General features: G+C 58.9%; 1 long non-coding RNA gene across 1 annotated transcript in view; it reads right to left on the bottom strand.

The window, feature by feature from the left end:
- LOC142050945 (uncharacterized) overlaps positions 1-15,920 on the bottom strand; it is a 40,259-nt gene that overhangs the window by 8,927 nt on the left and 15,412 nt on the right. The window contains exons 6-10 of the long non-coding RNA XR_012658221.1: positions 8,647-8,838; positions 8,278-8,387; positions 5,308-5,417; positions 702-893; positions 333-442 (exon numbers count right to left, since the gene is read on the bottom strand). This is a non-coding gene — a long non-coding RNA (uncharacterized LOC142050945). The remainder of the gene's footprint in view (positions 1-332; positions 443-701; positions 894-5,307; positions 5,418-8,277; positions 8,388-8,646; positions 8,839-15,920) is intronic.

Here is a 15,920-nt window from a genome sequence, read left to right as displayed (position 1 = left end):
AAGCCTCCTTCCACAGGGGCTTCTGGACACACCGCTCCTTCCCCGCGCTACTGCTACGGGCCCCTGCGCCGAGGGGGAATCCAGTGCAGGCAGAGAGAGGCAGAGAAAAGTAGCCACAGGCTACAGGACAGAGAGAGGGAGGACTGAAAAGACGGGGAGGCAGGGAGCCACTCAGAGCGAGATGGAGAAAGAAGGTGCGGGGGGGCGCAAAAAAAAAAAAAACCAAAAAAAAATTTTGCAGCAGGTAAGGAAAGAGAGGGGGCCAGGGGAGAGACAGGGAGGGCCCAGGACACACAAGAGAGGCAGCGGGGCCCCAGTGGCCCAGGACTCACCGCGACTCTCGCTCTCAGCGCTGCTGGCACAATTTAGCCGTTCAGATGCTTCTTTCCCCTCCTCTCCTCCCTGCCTCTTCTGCAGCTCCAGACTCTAGGCCGACCTCCACCTAAAGAGGATACGTGGGTGTCTTACCGCTCTTACGAGATGAGGCTTCCTCGGCACGTAGCCTAGCTCGCTCGTGCCCTACACGCCCGTACCCAACTCCGGGTTACCGCGTACGGACCCTGCGGTGCACGTTGGTGGCCTGGCCCGCTGCGGACTATGAAGGGGGATCCTTCCTCCCTCACCTGCAGGGACAGGCTCTCTCTTGCCTGCAGCAGGAAGGCAGCTGGCAGCCAGAGCGCCTTCAGTTTCTTCTGCTTTACCTTTCGTTGGCGTCTCCAGCTTCAGCCGAGGCAGCTCCTCTCCACAGCCGGGAAGGGCTCTGTGTGTCCCTTTTCGCCCCGGCGCCGCGAGGATGGCAAAGCCGGGCAGAGAGAAGCCACGCAAGCCTGAGACGGCCGCAGTCGACGGCGTCCCCGGGGGAAGGACAGACAACCACGTCCTCAGCACGGTCTCTGGGAGAGGGAAAGAAGAAACAGCGACCGTCATTACCGTCGATCGACCCTGACCAAAGCCTCTCCTTGCGCAGGGGCTTCCGGACACACCGCCCCTTCCCCGCGCTACTGCTACGGGCCCCTGCGCCGAGGGGGAATCCAGTGCGCTCGAGGGCCGGCTCGCTGCCTTCACGACAGGGCCTGGGGGCGGCCAAGGGCTACGCAGCACGCTTCAGGGGAGGTGCCGGGGCTGGGGGCAGGCGCACGGGGCAAGGGGGGGCCAGGGGAGGCTGAGCGGGAGCTCCGGCGAGCCGGGGAGGCGGCCATCATCTGCGCCCTGGGCAGGGGGAAAAGGTCCTCCTCCTTTCCCTCTTCCCTTCTGTCAGCTCCCGGGGAACTCACCGCTTCTCGGGGAGCGGCCGCACCCGCAAGCCCCCAGAAATCAACACGAATCCAACCCCAAAAATACACCGCGCCTACCGTATGCGGCACGGCCGCCCGGCACCCCAGCGCCGGAAGACCGCGCCTCCCGCCACGCCCCGGCGAGCCACGTGACAGGGCCGGCAGCCACTGCGCCAGGACTACACCTCCCGGCATGCTCTGCGCCACAACACGGCCGCACAGCCAGCCTCCAGGCGCACCACCACAGCTCCCGGCACGCCGCCAGCCCGCCCTCCCCGCTCTCGGACCCTGCGGGCCACCGTCCCTCCCGCCGATGCACCCGGAAGCCCCACCGAGCCCTCACCACAGCCTCGCTCTCCCCACCGCCCGCTCCGACCCGGCGCTGCCCCGCCGCAGCCCTCCTCGGGGCTTGACCCGGGACGCAGCGCTCCACCACCCAGCCCCCGCTCACCTCCTCCCTCGCTACAGTCGCAGCCCGCTGACGCTCGGCCACAGCTCCGCTCCGCTCCGCCCTCGGCTCACACTGGCCCCCCGGAGCCGGGCACCACCCCTTTTCCAGGGAGGAACCGGGCCGTCAGCCCCACTGCCCGCACCTGGGGCCCCTCCATCCAGACCCCGCCCACAGCTGAGGCACAGCAGCAACGGGGGGCCCCCTCCCCTCACCCCCACAGTGCACCACCTCCTCCCCTGGGCTCCATCACAGCCCCTTGCCCCACGCAAAGGCAGCGCAAACGCAGCCCTGAGGGCAAACGAGAGGGCAGGTGTTTGTGCAGGCGCGCACGTAACAAGTCCCAGGAGCCATTCGTGGCTCAGGGTCCCCAACGCTCCCCCTGCCCCAAGGCCACCTCGGCCGCCGTTGCCGCAGCCGCACGGAGCTGGCGTTGGCTGCGATAGTGCTCATTTTCGCCACAGTAGCTAGGAAGGGATACGTTTTGGATTTATGCTCAAAACACCGTTAATAATGTAGAGATGTTTTGGTTCTTGCTGAGCACTGCTTCCACAGTCAGAGCCTCTTCTGGTTATCTCAGTGCCCCACCAGCAAGTAGGCTGGGAGAGGACACAGCTGGGAAAGCTTTCCCAGCTAACTGACCAAAGGGATATTCCATACCATTTGACATCATGCTCAGCACACACAGCTGGGGGAAGAAGGGGGAGTCCTTGGGGGGGGGAGGGGGCAGGGGCTACAGCATTTCTCTCCCTAAGTAACCGTTACACATGACAGAGCCCTGCTTTCCCAGAGGTTGCTCAACACCTGCCCACCGAAAAGGAGGAGTGAATTAATTCCTTGCTTTGCTTCCACGCACAGCTTTTGCTTTACCTATTAAACAGCCTTGATCTCAACCCATGATTTTTCTCACTTTTACCCTTCCAGCTCTCTCCCCCAGCCCACTGAGGGTGGAGTGAGCAAGCAGCTCCCTGGTGCAGAATAGCCAGCTGGGGCTAAGCCACGGCACGCGCTTGTCCCGGTTTGGCAGGGAACGGACCGTCCGTCGCCTGGCTCCTGGGGCGACGGGCTGCTGGGCAGAGGGGGAGGCCACCAAAGGTGAGGAGCAGGGCACGGGACAGTAGGAAGAGAGAAGAGAAGAGCGGCACCCGGCTGGACGGGGCGGGGGGGACGTGTGTGCGTGTAGTGAGAAGGCACGAGGCAGGGAACAGGACGGCCAGAGAAGGACAGGGAGCCTGACGGAGGTGGAGATAAAAGCAGCAGAGAGAGGGGAAGAGAGGCAGCAGAAAGAGGGAAGAGCAGGACACAGACCAACAAAGAAGGAAGAGGAGCAGGCTGGAGACGCACAAAGAACCTGGGGCAGGCAGCACGACAGCGAGGGAGGAAAGAAGAACAGGGGCAGGAAGCTGGACCGAGCGAGATGGAGACAGACAAGATAAGCGACAAGAACAGGGCAGAAAGGGAAGAATGAAGCCACGGGGACAGGGAGCCGAGACAGCCAACGACGGAGGGAAGGGGCCGGGGAGGGAACACCACAAAACAAACCACGGGGCTACGTGGTACAGAGCATGAGAAGGCAGAGAATTAACAATTAGGGACAGGGAGCCAGAAAAACAACAAAAAAAACCACCAAAACAAAGGGAGATGGAGAGCAAAAGGAATCGCAATGCGTACAGAGAGAAGAGAGAAACAATTCTAAGAGAGGGTCACGGGGAAGCCAGAGACAGCAAGATGGAGAAAGGACAGAAGCTACAGGCTACAGGGCAGAGAGGGAAGAATTAATGGATAGACGCAGAGAGCTGGGCAGAAAGAGGTGGAGAAAGGCTGAAGATCACACGGCCAACAGGGAAGAGAGAAGAGAGGGAGGAATTTTAAAAACAGGGGCAAGAAGCCAGAGAGAGGGAGAGAGAGGCAACAATAAATGGGGACAAGCCACAGGGCAGCGAGGAGGGAACCGATGAATAAGAACAGCAGACCAAAGAGAACACAACGTAGAATGGAAAAAAGGAACAGCGGCCCAACAGGGAAGGAGGAATTAAAGATCAGGCACTGGGAGGCAGACAGAGACAAACGAAGAAACAAGTGGAAAAAAAAAAACAAAACCAAAAACACAACAACAGCAATGGGCTACAAAGACAGAGAGAGAGGGAAGAAATAAAACATAGCAGCAAGGAGCTGGACAGAGAGAGATGAGGACAAACAAATAGCACGGGTCTACGTGACAGAGAACGTGGAATTAGAACACAGAGAGAGGGAGCCGGACAGAGAGAGAGGCCGAGAGAAAAACCTAGACGGGCTACAGCGGGCAGAGGCAGGAATTAAAACCTAGGGACAGGGAGCTGGACAGAGAGAGACGGAGGTCACAGGGAACAGCGGTGGCTGCAGGAAGAACAGGAATCCACAAATAGGGAAAGGGAGCTCGACAGAGAAGAACTCAGAAAGGCAAGAACAGTAGCAGGGTGCAGAGCAGAGCAGACGAATGAAAAAGCGCGGGGGGAGCGTTGAGGCAGACAGAGAGAGATTAAGAAAAAAGTCACGGGCTACGTGGCAAAGCAGGAGGAATTCAGAAACGGGGATGGCAACCAAGGGAGAGTGAGCTGGTGAAGGACAACGGGCATTCCAAGTGAGGGACGGGGAGCTGGGAAAAGCGAGGCAGAGAAAAACAGAATCACAGAGAGAATCACACAAAGCCAAAAAAGAAGAAACTGAACAACAGGAACAGGTGTAACCAAAGCGATGAAATCAGCCAACCAGAGACGGTGTTCCATTACGGGAACATGGAGCGTACGAATCAGCGCACCTGTTGATCTGCATTTTAGTCCCTAGGCGATCGTTAACGTCAGCAGAACAACAGAAAACGTGCTTCTGTCAGAAAAGGACGACAAAACGCGGTTTCGTGGAGCGGACTGAGAGAACTAGCCAAGACTGCCAAGATTAACAGCCAAGAAGGTAAAAGGCAATTCTGGCAGGGGGAGATCGCGACCACCGACTCACGGACCACCACCGAGCCTGCGCAGCGATTTACATACGGAACGAGCAAGTTTGTACCGATCAGCAGACAGGACAATAATGAATACGTATGAATACGTAAAATTTTGATCTACAAATTGAACGGGAAAGGTGCGTGAGGTACGCACGCCAGGAGGAGCGATCCCCCGTGCATCCGGCGCCGTGAATAAAGAATGCCTGCTCTTTAATACTAAATTGGTCTTGAGGAGTTGTTTCCGATTTTAACGCGTTTTTCGGTAACACAGGGAGTCAGACCGAGAGAGCCAGAGAAAGACAAAAATACCGACAGGCTACAGGACAGAGCAGGAGGAGTAAAAAAATAAAAACGGAGCCAGAGCCAGGCAGAGAGAGGCGGAGAAAGAACAAGTAGCCACAGGCTACAGGACAGAGAGAGGGAGGACTGAAAAGACGGGGAGGCAGGGAGCCACTCAGAGCGAGACGGAGAAAGAAGGTGCGGGGGGGGCGCAAAAAAAAAAATAATTTTGCAGCAGGTAAGGAAAGAGAGGGGGCCGGGGGAGAGACAGGGAGGGCCCAGGACGTACAAGAGAGGCAACGGGGCCCCACTGGCCCAGGACTCACCGCGACTCTCGCTCTCAGCGCTGCTGGCACAATTTAGCCGTTCACATGCTTCTTTCCCCTCCTCTCCTCCCTGCCTCTTCTGCAGCTCCAGACTCTAGGCCGACCTCCACCTGAAGAGAACACGGGGGTGTCTTACAGCTCTTACGAGATGAGGCTTCCTAGGCACGTAGCCTAGCTCACTCGTGCACTACACGCCCGTACCGAACTGCGGGTTCCAACTGTGGGAAGAAGGGGGAGTCCTTGGGGGCTACGGCATTTCTCTTCCTAAGTAACCGTTACACATGACAGAGCCCTGCTTTCCCAGAAACAGCTCAACACCTGCCCGCCGAAAAGGAGGAGCGAATTAATTCCTTGCTTTGCTTCCACGCACAGCTTTTGCTTTACCTATTAAACCGTCTTGATCTCAACCCATGATTTTTCTCACTTTTACCCTTCCAGCTCTCTCCCCCAGCCCACTGAGGGTGGAGCGAGCAAGCAGCTCCCTAGTGCAGAGTTGCCAGCTGAGGCTAAGCCACGGCACGCGCTTGTCCCGGTTTGGCAGGGAACGGACCGTCCGTCGCCTGGCTCCTGGAGCGACGGGCTGCTGGGCAGAGGGGGAGGCCACCAAAGGTGAGGAGCAGGGCACAGGACAGTAGGAGGAGAGAAGAGCAGCATCCGGCTGGACGGGGGCGGGGGGGGCGTGTGTGCGTGTAGTGAGAAGGCACGAGGCAGGGAACAGGACGGCCAGAGGAGGACAGGGAGCCTGACGGAGGTGGAGATAAAAGCAGCAGAGAGAGGGGAAGAGCAGGACACAGACCAACAAAGAAGGATGAGGAGCAGGCTGGAGACGCACAAAGAACCTGGGGCAGGCAGCACGACAGCGAGGGAGGAAAGAAGAACAGGGGCAGGAAGCTGGACCGAGCGAGATGGAGACAGACAAGATAAGCGACAAGAACAGGGCAGAAAGGGAAGAATGAAGCCACGGGGACAGGGAGCCGAGACAGCCAACGACGGAGGGAAGGGGCCGGGGAGGGAACACCACAAAACAAACCACGGGGCTACGTGGTACAGAGCATGAGAAGGCAGAGAATTAACAATTAGGGACAGGGAGCCAGAAAAACAACAAAAAAAACACCAAAACAAAGGGAGATGGAGAGCAAAAGGAATCGCAATGCGTACAGAGAGAAGAGAGAAACAATTCTAAGAGAGGGTCACGGGGAAGCCAGAGACAGCAAGATGGAGAAAGGACAGAAGCTACAGGCTACAGGGCAGAGAGGGAAGAATTAATGAATAGACGCAGAGAGCTGGGCAGAAAGAGGTGGAGAAAGGCTGAAGATCACACGGCCAACAGGGAAGAGAGAAGAGAGGGAGGAATTTTAAAAACAGGGGCAAGAAGCCAGAGAGAGGGAGAGAGAGGCAACAATAAATGGGGACAAGCCACAGGGCAGCGAGGAGGGAACCGATGAATAAGAACAGCAGACCAAAGAGAACACAATGTAGAATGGAAAAAAGGAACAGCGGCCTACAGGGAAGGAGGAATTAAAGATCAGGCACTGGGAGGCAGACAGAGACACATGAAGAAACAAGTGGGAAAAAAAAAAAAACAACGGCAACGGGCTACAAAGACAGACAGAGAGGGAAGAAATAAAACATAGCAGCAAGGAGCTGGACAGAGAGAGATGAGGACAAACAAATAGCACGGGTCTACGTGACAGAGAACGTGGAATTAGAACACAGAGAGAGGGAGCCGGACAGAGAGAGAGGCCGAGAGAAAAACCTAGACGGGCTACAGCGGGCAGAGGCAGGGATTAAAACCTAGGGACAGGGAGCTGGACAGAGAGAGACGGAGGTCACAGGGAACAGCGGTGGCTGCAGGAAGAACAGGAATCCACAAATAGGGAAAGGGAGCTCGACAGAGAAGAACTCAGAAAGGCAAGAACAGTAGCAGGGTGCAGAGCAGAGCAGACGAATGAAAAAGCGCGGGGGGAGCGTTGAGGCAGACAGAGAGAGATTAAGAAAAAAGTCACGGGCTACGTGGCAAAGCAGGAGGAATTCAGAAACGGGGATGGCAACCAAGGGAGAGTGAGCTGGTGAAGGACAACGGGCATTCCAAGTGAGGGACGGGGAGCTGGGAAAAGCGAGGCAGAGAAAAACAGAATCACAGAGAGAATCACACAAAGCCAAAAAAGAAGAAACTGAACAACAGGAACAGGTGTAACCAAAGCGATGAAATCAGCCAACCAGAGACGGTGTTCCATTACGGGAACATGGAGCGTACGAATCGGTGTGTCTGTCGATCTGCATTTTAGTCACTAGGCGATCGTTAACGTCAGCAGAACAACAGACAACGTGCTTCTGTCAGAAAAGGACGACAAAACGCGGTTTCGTGGAGCGGACTGAGAGAACTAGCCAAGACTGCCAAGATTAACAGCCAAGAAGGTAAAAGGACAATCAGTAGACAGGACAATAATGAATGTGTATGAATACCTAAAATTTTGATCTACAAATTGAACGGGAAAGGTGCGTGAGGTACGCACGCCAGGAGGAGCGATCCCCCGTGCGTCTGGCGCCGTGAATAAACAACGCCTGCTCTTTAATACTAAATTGGCGTTGAGGAGTTGTTTCCGATTTTACCGCGTTTTTCGGTAACACAGGGAGTCAGACCGAGAGAGCCAGAGAAAGACAAAAATACCGACAGGCTACAGGACAGAGCAGGAGGAGTAAAAAAATAAAAACGGAGCCAGAGCCAGGCAGAGAGAGGCGGAGAAAGAACAAGTAGCCACAGGCTACAGGACAGAGAGAGGGAGGACTGAAAAGACGGGGAGGCAGGGAGCCACTCAGAGCGAGACGGAGAAAGAAGGTGCGGGGGGGGCCCAAAACAAAACAAAAAATTTTTACAGCAGGTAAGGAAAGAGAGGGGGCCAGGGGAGAGACAGGGAGGGCCCAGGACGCACAAGAGAGGCAACGGGGCCCCACTGGCCCAGGACTCACCGCGACTCTCGCTCTCAGCGCTGCTGGCACAATTTAGCCGTTCACATGCTTCTTTCCCCTCCTCTCCTCCCTACCTCTTCTGCAGCTCCAGACTCTAGGCCGACCTCCACCTAAAGAGGATACGTGGGTGTCTTACCGCTCTTACGAGATGAGGCTTCCTCGGCACGTAGCCTAGCTCGCTCGTGCCCTACACGCCCGTACCCAACTCCGGGTTACCGCGTACGGACCCTGCGGTGCACGTTGGTGGCCTGGCCCGCTGCGGACTATGAAGGGGGATCCTTCCTCCCTCACCTGCAGGGACAGGCTCTCTCTTGCCTGCAGCAGGAAGGCAGCTGGCAGCCAGAGCGCCTTCAGTTTCTTCTGCTTTACCTTTCGTTGGCGTCTCCAGCTTCAGCCGAGGCAGCTCCTCTCCACAGCCGGGAAGGGCTCTGTGTGTCCCTTTTCGCCCCGGCGCTGCGAGGATGGCAAAGCCGGGCAGAGAGAAGCCACGCAAGCCTGAGACGGCCGCAGTCGACGGCGTCCCCGGGGGAAGGACAGACAACCACGTCCTCAGCACGGTCTCTGGGAGAGGGAAAGAAGAAACAGCGACCGTCATTACCGTCGATCGACCCTGACCAAAGCCTCTCCTTGCGCAGGGGCTTCCGGACACACCGCCCCTTCCCCGCGCTACTGCTAAGGGCCCCTGCGCCGAGGGGGAATCCAGTGCGCTTGAGGGCCGGCTCGCTGCCTTCACGACAGGGCCTGGGGGCGGCCAAGGGCTACGCAGCACGCTTCAGGGGAGGTGCCGGGGCTGGGGGCAGGCGCACGGGGCAAGGGGGGGCCAGGGGAGGCTGAGCGGGAGCTCCGGCGAGCCGGGGAGGCGGCCATCATCTGCGCCCTGGGCAGGGGGAAAAGGTCCTCCTCCTTTCCCTCTTCCCTTCTGTCAGCTCCCGGGGAACTCACCGCTTCTCGGGGAGCGGCCGCACCCGCAAGCCCCCAGAAATCAACACGAATCCAACCCCAAAAATACACCGCGCCTACCGTACGCGGCACGGCCGCCCGGCACCCCAGCGCCGGAAGACCGCGCCTCCCGCCACGCCCCTGCGAACCACGTGACAGGGCCGGCAGCCACTGCGCCAGGACTACAGCTCCCGGCATGCTCTGCGCCACAACACGGCCGCCCGGCAGCCGCGCGCCGCAAGGACTACACCTCCCGGCATGCTCTGCGACACAACACGGCCGCCCGGCAGCCGCGCGCCGCAAGGACTACACCTCCCGGCATGCTCTGCGGCACAACACGGCCGCACGGCCAGCCTCCAGGCGCACCACCACAGCTCCCGGCACGCCGCCAGCCCGCCCTCCCCGCTCTAGGACCCTGCGAGCCACCGTCCCGGCCGCCGATGCACCCGGAAGCCCCACCGAGCCCTCACCACAGCCTCGCTCTCCCCACCGCCCGCTCCGACCCGGCGCTGCCCCGCCGCAGCCCTCCTCGGGGCTTGACCCGGGACGCAGCGCTCCACCACCCAGCCCCCGCTCACCTCCTCCCTCGCTACAGTCGCAGCCCGCTGACGCTCGGCCACAGCTCCGCTCCGCTCCGCCCTCGGCTCACACTGGCCCCCCGGAGCCGGGCACCACCCCTTTTCCAGGGAGGAGCCGGCACCGTCAGCCCCACCGCCCGCACCTGGGGCTCCTCCATCCAGACCCCGCCCACAGCTGAGGCGCAGCAGCAACGGGGGGCCCCCTCCCCTCACCCCCACAGTGCACCACCTCCTCCCCTGGGCTCCATCACAGCCCCTTGCCCCACGCAAAGGCAGCGCAAACGCAGCCCTGAGGGCAAACGAGAGGGCAGGTGTTTGTGCAGGCACGCACGTAACAAGTCCCAGGAGCCATTCGTAACAAGTCCCAGGAGCCATTCGTGGCTCAGGGTCCCCAACGCTCCCCCCCTGCCCCAAGGCCACCTCGGCCGCCGTTGCCACAGCCGCGCGGAGCTGGTGTTGGCTGCGATAGTGCTCATTTTCGCCACAGTAGCTAGGAAGGGATACGTTTTGGATTTATGCTCAAAACACCATTAATAATGTAGAGATGTTTTGGTTCTTGCTGAGCACTGCTTCCACAGTCAGGGCCTCTTCTGGTTCTCTCAGTGCCCCACCAGCAGGTAGGCTGGGAGAGGACACAGCTGCGAAAGCTTTCCCAGCTAACTGACCAAAGGGATATTCCATACCATTTGACATCATGCTCAGCACACGCAGCTGGGGGAAGAAGGGGGAGTCCTTGGGGGGGGGAGGGGGCAGGGGCTACAGCATTTCTCTCCCTAAGTAACCGTTACACATGACAGAGCCCTGCTTTCCCAGAGGTTGCTCAACACCTGCCCGCCGAAAAGGAGGAGTGAATTAATTCCTTGCTTTGCTTCCACGCACAGCTTTTGCTTTACCTATTAAACAGCCTTGATCTCAACCCATGATTTTTCTCACTTTTACCCTTCCAGCTCTCTCCCCCAGCCCACTGAGGGTGGAGTGAGCAAGCAGCTCCCTGGTGCAGAATAGCCAGCTGGGGCTAAGCCACGGCACGCGCTTGTCCCGGTTTGGCAGGGAACGGACTGTCCGTCGCCTGGCTCCTGGGGCGACGGGCTGCTGGGCAGAGGGGGAGGCCACCAAAGGTGAGGAGCAGGGCACGGGACAGTAGGAAGAGAGAAGAGAAGAGCGGCATCCGGCTGGACGGGGCGGGGGGGACGTGTGTGCGTGTAGTGAGAAGGCACGAGGCAGGGAACAGGACGGCCAGAGAAGGACAGGGAGCCTGACGGAGGTGGAGATAAAAGCAGCAGAGAGAGGGGAAGAGAGGCAGCAGAAAGAGGGAAGAGCAGGACACAGACCAACAAAGAAGGAAGAGGAGCAGGCTGGAGACGCACAAAGAACCTGGGGCAGGCAGCACGACAGCGAGGGAGGAAAGAAGAACAGGGGCAGGAAGCTGGACCGAGCGAGATGGAGACAGACAAGATAAGCGACAAGAACAGGGCAGAAAGGGAAGAATGAAGCCACGGGGACAGGGAGCCGAGACAGCCAACGACGGAGGGAAGGGGCCGGGGAGGGAACACCACAAAACAAACCACGGGGCTACGTGGTACAGAGCATGAGAAGGCAGAGAATTAACAATTAGGGACAGGGAGCCAGAAAAACAACAAAAAAAAACACCAAAACAAAGGGAGATGGAGAGCAAAAGGAATCGCAATGCGTACAGAGAGAAGAGAGAAACAATTCTAAAAGAGGGTCACGGGGAAGCCAGAGACAGCAAGATGGAGAAAGGACAAAAGCTACAGGCTACAGGGCAGAGAGGGAAGAATTAATGAATAGACGCAGAGAGCTGGGCAGAAAGAGGTGGAGAAAGGCTGAAGATCACACGGCCAACAGGGAAGAGAGAAGAGAGGGAGGAATTTTAAAAACAGGGGCAAGAAGCCAGAGAGAGGGAGAGAGAGGCAACAATAAATGGGGACAAGCCACAGGGCAGCGAGGAGGGAACCGATGAATAAGAACAGCAGACCAAAGAGAACACAACGTAGAATGGAAAAAAGGAACAGCGGCCCAACAGGGAAGGAGGAATTAAAGATCAGGCACTGGGAGGCAGACAGAGACAAACGAAGAAACAAGTGGAAAAAAAAAAACAAAACCAAAAACACAACAACAGCAATGGGCTACAAAGACAGAGAGAGAGGGAAGAAATAAAACATAGCAGCAAGGAGCTGGACAGAGAGAGATGAGGACAAACAAATAGCACGGGTCTACGTGACAGAGAACGTGGAATTAGAACACAGAGAGAGGGAGCCGGACAGAGAGAGAGGCCGAGAGAAAAACCTAGACGGGCTACAGCGGGCAGAGGCAGGAATTAAAACCTAGGGACAGGGAGCTGGACAGAGAGAGACGGAGGTCACAGGGAACAGCGGTGGCTGCAGGAAGAACAGGAATCCACAAATAGGGAAAGGGAGCTCGACAGAGAAGAACTCAGAAAGGCAAGAACAGTAGCAGGGTGCAGAGCAGAGCAGACGAATGAAAAAGCGCGGGGGGAGCGTTGAGGCAGACAGAGAGAGATTAAGAAAAAAGTCACGGGCTACGTGGCAAAGCAGGAGGAATTCAGAAACGGGGATGGCAACCAAGGGAGAGTGAGCTGGTGAAGGACAACGGGCATTCCAAGTGAGGGACGGGGAGCTGGGAAAAGCGAGGCAGAGAAAAACAGAATCACAGAGAGAATCACACAAAGCCAAAAAAGAAGAAACTGAACAACAGGAACAGGTGTAACCAAAGCGATGAAATCAGCCAACCAGAGACGGTGTTCCATTACGGGAACATGGAGCGTACGAATCGGTGTGTCTGTCGATCTGCATTTTAGTCACTAGGCGATCGTTAACGTCAGCAGAACAACAGACAACGTGCTTCTGTCAGAAAAGGACGACAAAACGCGGTTTCGTGGAGCGGACTGAGAGAACTAGCCAAGACTGCCAAGATTAACAGCCAAGAAGGTAAAAGGACAATCAGTAGACAGGACAATAATGAATGTGTATGAATACCTAAAATTTTGATCTACAAATTGAACGGGAAAGGTGCGTGAGGTACGCACGCCAGGAGGAGCGATCCCCCGTGCGTCTGGCGCCGTGAATAAACAACGCCTGCTCTTTAATACTAAATTGGCGTTGAGGAGTTGTTTCCGATTTTACCGCGTTTTTCGGTAACGCAGGGAGTCAGACCGAGAGAGCCAGAGAAAGACAAAAATACCGACAGGCTACAGGACAGAGCAGGAGGAGTAAAAAAATAAAAACGGAGCCAGAGCCAGGCAGAGAGAGGCGGAGAAAGAACAAGTAGCCACAGGCTACAGGACAGAGAGAGGGAGGACTGAAAAGACGGGGAGGCAGGGAGCCACTCAGAGCGAGACGGAGAAAGAAGGTGCGGGGGGGGCCCAAAACAAAACAAAAAATTTTTACAGCAGGTAAGGAAAGAGAGGGGGCCAGGGGAGAGACAGGGAGGGCCCAGGACGCACAAGAGAGGCAACGGGGCCCCACTGGCCCAGGACTCACCGCGACTCTCGCTCTCAGCGCTGCTGGCACAATTTAGCCGTTCACATGCTTCTTTCCCCTCCTCTCCTCCCTACCTCTTCTGCAGCTCCAGACTCTAGGCCGACCTCCACCTAAAGAGGATACGTGGGTGTCTTACCGCTCTTACGAGATGAGGCTTCCTCGGCACGTAGCCTAGCTCGCTCGTGCCCTACACGCCCGTACCCAACTCCGGGTTACCGCGTACGGACCCTGCGGTGCACGTTGGTGGCCTGGCCCGCTGCGGACTATGAAGGGGGATCCTTCCTCCCTCACCTGCAGGGACAGGCTCTCTCTTGCCTGCAGCAGGAAGGCAGCTGGCAGCCAGAGCGCCTTCAGTTTCTTCTGCTTTACCTTTCGTTGGCGTCTCCAGCTTCAGCCGAGGCAGCTCCTCTCCACAGCCGGGAAGGGCTCTGTGTGTCCCTTTTCGCCCCGGCGCCGCGAGGATGGCAAAGCCGGGCAGAGAGAAGCCACGCAAGCCTGAGACGGCCGCAGTCGACGGCGTCCCCGGGGGAAGGACAGACAACCACGTCCTCAGCACGGTCTCTGGGAGAGGGAAAGAAGAAACAGCGACCGTCATTACCGTCGATCGACCCTGACCAAAGCCTCTCCTTGCGCAGGGGCTTCCGGACACAGCGCCCCTTCCCCGCGCTACTGCTAAGGGCCCCTGCGCCGAGGGGGAATCCAGTGCGCTTGAGGGCCGGCTCGCTGCCTTCACGACAGGGCCTGGGGGCGGCCAAGGGCTACGCAGCACGCTTCAGGGGAGGTGCCGGGGCTGGGGGCAGGCGCACGGGGCAAGGGGGGGCCAGGGGAGGCTGAGCGGGAGCTCCGGCGAGCCGGGGAGGCGGCCATCATCTGCGCCCTGGGCAGGGGGAAAAGGTCCTCCTCCTTTCCCTCTTCCCTTCTGTCAGCTCCCGGGGAACTCACCGCTTCTCGGGGAGCGGCCGCACCCGCAAGCCCCCAGAAATCAACACGAATCCAACCCCAAAAATACACCGCGCCTACCGTACGCGGCACGGCCGCCCGGCGCTCGAGCGCCGGAAGACCGCGCCTCCCGCCACGCCCCGGCGAACCACGTGACAGGGCCGGCAGCCACTGCGCCAGGACTACACCTCCCAGCAAGCTCTGCGCCACAACACGGCCGCCCGGCAGCCGCGCGCCGCAAGGACTACACCTCCCGGCATGCTCTGCGCCACGACACGGCCGCCCGGCAGCCGCGCGCCGCAAGGACTACACCTCCCGGCATGCTCTGCGCCACAACACGGCCGCCCGGCCAGCCGCGCGCCGCAAGGACTACACCTCCCGGCATGCTCTGCGCCACAACACGGCCGCACGGCCAGCCTCCAGGCGCACCACCACAGCTCCCGGCACGCCGCCAGCCCGCCCTCCCCGCTCTAGGACCCTGCGAGCCACCGTCCCGGCCGCCGATGCACCCGGAAGCCCCACCGAGCCCTCACCACAGCCTCGCTCTCCCCACCGCCCGCTCCGACCCGGCGCTGCCCCGCCGCAGCCCTCCTCGGGGCTTGACCCGGGACGCAGCGCTCCACCACCCAGCCCCCGCTCACCTCCTCCCTCGCTACAGTCGCAGCCCGCTGACGCTCGGCCACAGCTCCGCTCCGCTCCGCCCTCGGCTCACACTGGCCCCCCGGAGCCGGGCACCACCCCTTTTCCAGGGAGGAGCCGGCACCGTCAGCCCCACCGCCCGCACCTGGGGCTCCTCCATCCAGACCCCGCCCACAGCTGAGGCGCAGCAGCAACGGGGGGCCCCCTCCCCTCACCCCCACAGTGCACCACCTCCTCCCCTGGGCTCCATCACAGCCCCTTGCCCCACGCAAAGGCAGCGCAAACGCAGCCCTGAGGGCAAACGAGAGGGCAGGTGTTTGTGCAGGCGCGCACGTAACAAGTCCCAGGAGCCATTCGTGGCTCAGGGTCCCCAACGCTCCCCCCCTGCCCCAAGGCCACCTCGGCCGCCGTTGCCACAGCCGCACGGAGCTGGTGTTGGCTGCGATAGTGCTCATTTTCGCCACAGTAGCTAGGAAGGGATACGTTTTGGATTTATGCTCAAAACACCATTAATAATGTAGAGATGTTTTGGTTCTTGCTGAGCACTGCTTCCACAGTCAGGGCCTCTTCTGGTTCTCTCAGTGCCCCACCAGCAGGTAGGCTGGGAGAGGACACAGCTGCGAAAGCTTTCCCAGCTAACTGACCAAAGGGATATTCCATACCATTTGACATCATGCTCAGCACACGCAGCTGGGGGAAGAAGGGGGAGTCCTTGGGGGGGGGAGGGGGCAGGGGCTACAGCATTTCTCTCCCTAAGTAACCGTTACACATGACAGAGCCCTGCTTTCCCAGAGGTTGCTCAACACCTGCCCGCCGAAAAGGAGGAGTGAATTAATTCCTTGCTTTGCTTCCACGCACAGCTTTTGCTTTACCTATTAAACAGCCTTGATCTCAACCCATGATTTTTCTCACTTTTACCCTTCCAGCTCTCTCCCCCAGCCCACTGAGGGTGGAGTGAGCAAGCAGCTCCCTGGTGCAGAATAGCCAGCTGGGGCTAAGCCACGGCACGCGCTTGTCCCGGTTTGGC

The sequence above is a fragment of the Phalacrocorax aristotelis genome, unplaced genomic scaffold (genome assembly GCF_949628215.1).
Source record: "Phalacrocorax aristotelis unplaced genomic scaffold, bGulAri2.1 scaffold_64, whole genome shotgun sequence".
NCBI lineage: Eukaryota > Metazoa > Chordata > Aves > Suliformes > Phalacrocoracidae > Phalacrocorax > Phalacrocorax aristotelis.
Note: the sequence above shows the minus strand (reverse complement) of the source record. Positions and strands in the feature narration are given on the sequence as shown.